Here is a 5,557-nt window from a genome sequence, read left to right as displayed (position 1 = left end):
CAATTAAGATTGGAAATCCCTACTGGTTGACACTAGACAATACAGGGACTTCTGGAAACTGTGCACATTTTATTTGTTTTGGTTTTTTTTAGCTTGTTTTCTTGTTTATTTATTGTGCATGTACACATGTGTGGGCAAGTGCTGGTCTATGTATGTATTTGTGTGTGTGTGTGTGTGTGTGTGTGTGTGTGTGTGTGTGTGTGTGTGTGTGCAGAGGCAAACATGTGGAGGCCAGAGAATGATGTCTGGTTGTCTTCATCCTCCTCAAGACCAGTTTTTTGTTGTCGGTGGTGGTGGTTGGTTGAGACAGTCTCTCACTGAACCTGGAGTTTACTGAGCCTCCTGTCCCTGCCTCACCCATGCTGGGATTACAGGTGGGCCACATTCCCTGGCTCTTTACGTGGGTGCCAGGGGTTTGAATTTGGTTTCTCATGCTGTGAGCCCTTTACCCACTGAGCCAACTCCCCGGCTTGACATTTTGTTCTTGTGTACATTTTTTAGGGATGAGGCCTGTAGCCTCCACCAAGGTCTAAAAAAATAATAATAATAAAAATCTCGAGACAGAGGAAGTAGACAAAGAGAACAGAATTCAGCAAATCCTAGGACACCGGCCATAATACAAGCCAGGACAAGGCACAGAACCAAGGTTTAGAGCCGTCCCTAGCTCGCTGAGCTGTAGCCATTTCTCTCCCAACAGCCCTAGTGGGCAAGGGCCAGCAAAGGAGCCGGCAGCATGACAGCCTTCAGGAGAGCCCTTCCCAGTAGGAAGGAGGCCCCCTTTCCACAGAGGAAGAGACTGCCAAAGACTCTTTCCAACCCCGGATGATGGAGTTGCCTCTTTAGCCAAGCTGGCCATTTCTCTTCTCTCTCTCTGACATTCCCGCCAGCTCAGAACTCAGTCCTATTTGCTCCTCGAGTACACCTTGCCTTCTCTACCTTCAGGCTTCTTTGAGGGGAAGCTTTCTCCTGATCATCTGTCTGATGGCATGATGTCTGCATCTGGGGAAGGGCAGTTGCCCTATGGGCACCTTTACAAGTAGTTCTGCTGGCCACACTACCATTGTCATACTGTGTGGGGCCAGGGCAGCCAGCCAGGGTTTTGTCACTGTCTGACTCATTAGCTTATAGGGTCTATCTGGAGGGCAGTTAGGTCTAGGCCTGTCTGGATCTCAGGTCCAGATAATGGGAGAGGAGCTGTCTCCCCAACATAGCTGCCAACCAGGGAAGTCTTGAGGACACATTACCCATAGTTGCTGTTGCCATGGAGTAAATGTCCTCATATTTCACAAGGCCTCTGAGGCTTCTGCTCAGCTCTTCTCTCCGAGGAGAGTTTTTCTCTAGGCCAAGGGAACAATGGAAGGAGGCACAGACCGTCTGTTCAGGCAGGGCCATCTCCCACATTTGATAAGCCAGTGCCCCTGTGTTTACCCATCTGTCCCTGTGTGCCCCTCTGGTTCAGTTACCTACCAGTCTGGGGTCTAAATAGCCAGCTTTCAGGGATATAGGAAGGAGAAAACTAGGAGTGTTTTGGCAGTGTCGAGATGGGCTGCCGAATCACCCATCAGAGGCCGTGTCTACTCTCCACATAAATCCAGGCCCACCACCCTCAGAAGGCCTCACTACCTCCAGGCTGACCAAGGGACCTGTGTGCCTGAGAACCAGGTTCCCACTCTCTTTTCCCATCTTGGCCTTCAGCCACCCTGCTGTGCTGCCCACCCTGCTACCTCAGCCTCACTCACACCTGTTCCTGCTGCAGCTGTCTCGGGGACCTTTGCGGAAAGTCCTTGTGTGGGGCTCTGTCCACATCCAGCAAAGAAGCAGCCCTGACACCTGCTCTTTGACTCTGATGTTGGTCCAAACCCAAAGCCTCACATGTTGTCTTTCAAATTATCCTGTGACCATGGAACCAAAAGGGCTAGGAACAGCTGTCTATACCTGGGCCGTGGCCACACAATCCATACCTCTCCCACCATAATTTGGGGCCTAGGAAATCAGAGACACCTGACTGCTCAGCACAGGACAGGCACAGCCTCTGTGTTAGTCTCCTCCAGCTGCCCTCAAAACACCTCAGACTGAGTGGCTGGAGCAACAAAAGCTTTCTTTCTAACAGTTCTGACAGCCAAGGTCCAAGTTTAAGATGCTAACACTTCTTCTAGGGTGTCTCTTCTCGACTCAGATAGCCATTTCTTCTTCTTGTGCCCTCGAATGGTCTCTATCTCACCCTGTCTCTCTGTCTCTCTTTGTGTGTCTCTGTCTCTGTGACTGTGAGTGTGTGTGTGTGTGTGTGTGTGTGAGTGTGTGTGTGTGTGTATCTGCGTGCGTTCATGCGTGCGTGTGTCCATCCAAATCTCCTCTTATAAGGACACTGGTCAAATTAGTTTAGCAGCCCTCCAAGGGCTTCATTTTAATTTAACTATCTCTTTATTTCCTAATATGGTTACATTCTGAGGTTCTGGGAGTGAGGACCTCAACATGTGAGTCTTGAGGAGGAACACAGTGCAGCTCATGGTAGGATTTCGGGAGCTCCGGAGTGCCTTGGGGCTTGTCAGACTCTGAGATGGAACCTAGAGCCCTTTTCTGGGAAGCTCCTGACTGGGTTGAGAGTCACTGAAGAAAGAGATCCTGTGCAGCCCAGAAAAGGCCTGTGTCTTCAAAGCGGGAGGACAGGAAGCGGCACATGCATCTGGTCCATGCTCCTTTGTTTTTAACTTTTCTCACGTTAAGGATTGAAGCAGAAATCTCCAGAAAAGCCAGAGTCCGACCTGCTTTTATTAAGCCCTGTTTTACACAGTGAGGTCTAGAGTTGACCAGGGTTCAGGGGTGGAGGGGAAGCATTGGTATTTGAACTATCTATTCCTGAAGCTCATGCTTCCAACCATAAACCTGAAAAAAATAAAGGGAGAGGAGGCTGGCAGAGGGGGAGTTAAAAACATTAAGATAGAGAAAGCCTTCTAAAACATAAATCCAGAAACCATGGCATAAAGCACTATTATCTGTGGTTGGGGAGATGGTTCCGTGGTTAAGAGCACTGGCTGCTCTTCCAGAGCTTCCAGAGGTTCAATTCCCAGCACCCACATGGCAGCTCACAACTGTCTGTAATTCCAGTTCCAGGGTACCCAACACACGTGCAGGAAAAACACTAATGCACATAAAGCAAAAATCATTTAGAAAAATCTTTAAATTTTTTTTAAAAAATTACTATTTAGCACTATGCAAAGAAACCCTCGCGTTGCCCCAGATGACAGTGGTGGTTACTGTCCCCCACAACTGGGAGAAGGAAAACGAAGGGGATGTTAGGTCAGACCACTGTCTTTAGTACGTAGTGAGCGTCTCGGAATCAAGAAGTCCAACAACCCACAGAGGAGCAGGGCAGCAGGCGGAGGGGAAAAGCTGTGAAGTCCAGACAGTTCGATGAACGAATGCAAGTGGCCGGCTGAATGCAGAAGGGTACTGGAGGCCATTCACAGTCGGAGAAGAGCAGAGGCAAATGCTGAGAACAGGAAAAGAGGAAGAGGCCGGAGGGTGGGGAAAGAGAAACAGTTTCACTTTCTGTAAGTGGGTATGGGCTGAGGGAACCCATCTTAGAAGCACATTTTACATAGCTGTCTGGAAGCAACTAAGTAAAAATGCCAAGGAAACCGTCTACCAAGCAGTGTCCACACAAGGTACCCGCCCCGAAAACATGGTCACGAGTGCGTTCTTGGTACCCATTTTTAATCATTAAACCCCAGAGGCAGCCTAAGGGCCTCATACTTAAAGCAAGCCTGCTCCTGCAGCTCATGTGGCTCAAGTTGGCCTCCAGGTCCCTGCACATCAGAGGCTGACCTTCAACTTCTCATCCGCTTGCCTCCTCCCTGAGTACCGGGATTACAGATGTGTTCGGTCACACATCTGCTTTATGCAGTGCTGTCGGTGAACCCCTGAGCTCTGCTCAGTAGGCAAGCACTCTACCACTGAGCTATGCTCCAACCCCTGCCATTTTTCTTTTAAAAGAACAATTTCTTTTGTTTTATGAGATAGGGTCTTGTGTATGTCAGGCTGGCCTTACATCCTCTAGTTAGCTAAGGAAGACCTTGTCTTTGAACACCTTCTGCCTTTGCTCTTACTGGCGGGATTATAATTGTGCTACATGCCCACCCAGCTCTATTTTTTTCTTTTAAAAAAAATGGTCTTATTCTACAGTCCAGATTGGCCTAGAACTCCAGCTCCAAAATGCCCAGCTCCTTAAAACTAATTACAAAACTAATCCCTGGCCCAGACGCCAGGCTGACTTGTGCAACTTCTCTACGACCCACCACCCTGCTTTGTTGTCCTCTTCGCCTTGTCAGTGAGGGGGAAACCACTCCCGTATGAAGCCCAGTCCAGCTGCTTTGTTCTGGTTGTTCTCTCTCCCCAGTGAGGTCAGTCACTCACAGGAAGGACAAGCCACAGTGAGAACAAAGCTCTTGGAGGCTCCGGCAGGACAATGAGCAGACTCCCCCCACTCCCCCACCTCTTGGGCCTTTTCTAGAAGATCAAAGTTCCAGACTCCTTCTCCTCGGGTGAGCACTGGAGGAACACTGGGGGAGCACTGGGGAGCACTGGAGGAACACTGGGGGAGCACTGGGGAGCACCCTCCCAGGCTCTGCTCGCCCACTCTGCCCCTCCCCACCAATGACCAGGAGTGACACCACCCTTCCCAGCTGCAAACTTGGAGCCTGATTCCTGAGAGCTTGGGGCCTGATATTTGGCTTATAAAATGGACAATAAGACAGCAGGGGGCAGGGTGGGGCAGAGAAGGGCTTCGGTGAGGGAGATAGGTACCTCTTCAAAGACAGAAGTCGAGATCCTAGGAAGAGCATTCAGGTGGCCCCAGGAAGCAGCCCCCTCCTTCAGGAGTTCAGATTATCAGGGTGAGCCACATCCATTGCTCAGAGTCTCATTTCTTTAAGCCTAAATGAAGGGGAAGGGGTCACACCCACAGTCTCCTCCTATCCAGCACCCCTGAGAAGCCGATGGCCAATGGACAGAGGCAGGGACATTTTGACCTTCGTTCCCTGCATAAGAATGGAGTCGCACAGTGCTTGTGGCCCCCATACCTGCTGAGTTGAGTGGTGGGCTTCCTGGGCCACATATGAAGGAAGTCACAGGCCCAAAGAGGGGCTGTGCCCTCAGAAATGCCGTCCTTTCCCTCCTCCCCTCAAAGCTGTGACCCCATTCTCCTCGCTCCATTCTTTATGCTCCCCCTCCATTTCTGTTATCCAGAGAGGGGAAAAGCATTTTGATTATGAAGCATTTCTAGGGCCGCTTAGGTCTGCCAAGTGCTGGGCTCTTTGTTAGCCCCCCTTCTCAGCCTCTGCCTGAGTGGAGACAGCCGCACTATCTCTTCATTACAGGTTTAGGAGCGCTGACCAAGAAAGGTCAGAAGGCTGCCTGCCCAAGGTCAGACACCCTGCAGGCCCTGCCTGAGTCTCAAGCACAGAGCTTGAGAGCATTTGGGCCACAAGAGCTGGGTCAGAGCTCCAGTCAGTCTCTGGAGCCAGTAACTGCTGGAGGGAGACACCGGCATCCACTGGAA

General features: G+C 50.5%; 1 long non-coding RNA gene across 1 annotated transcript; it reads right to left on the bottom strand.

Moving 5' to 3' along the window:
* Nucleotides 1–2,377: 2,377 nt before the first annotated feature.
* LOC147996837 (uncharacterized) lies at nucleotides 2,378–5,268 on the bottom strand. The gene is made up of 3 exons (XR_015651667.1): nucleotides 5,079–5,268; nucleotides 4,804–4,932; nucleotides 2,378–3,490 (listed from the first exon to the last, which is right to left on the bottom strand). It is a non-coding gene; the product is annotated as an uncharacterized LOC147996837 (long non-coding RNA).
* Between the last annotated feature and the right edge of the window lie 289 nt (nucleotides 5,269–5,557).

This window comes from Rattus norvegicus, chromosome 1 (assembly GCF_021556685.1).
Source record: "Rattus norvegicus strain SHRSP/BbbUtx chromosome 1, alternate assembly SHRSP_T2T, whole genome shotgun sequence".
In the NCBI taxonomy this organism is placed as follows: Eukaryota; Metazoa; Chordata; class Mammalia; order Rodentia; family Muridae; genus Rattus; species Rattus norvegicus.
The sequence above is the reverse complement of the archived record's forward strand: the minus strand, read 5'-3'. Positions and strand labels throughout refer to the sequence as shown.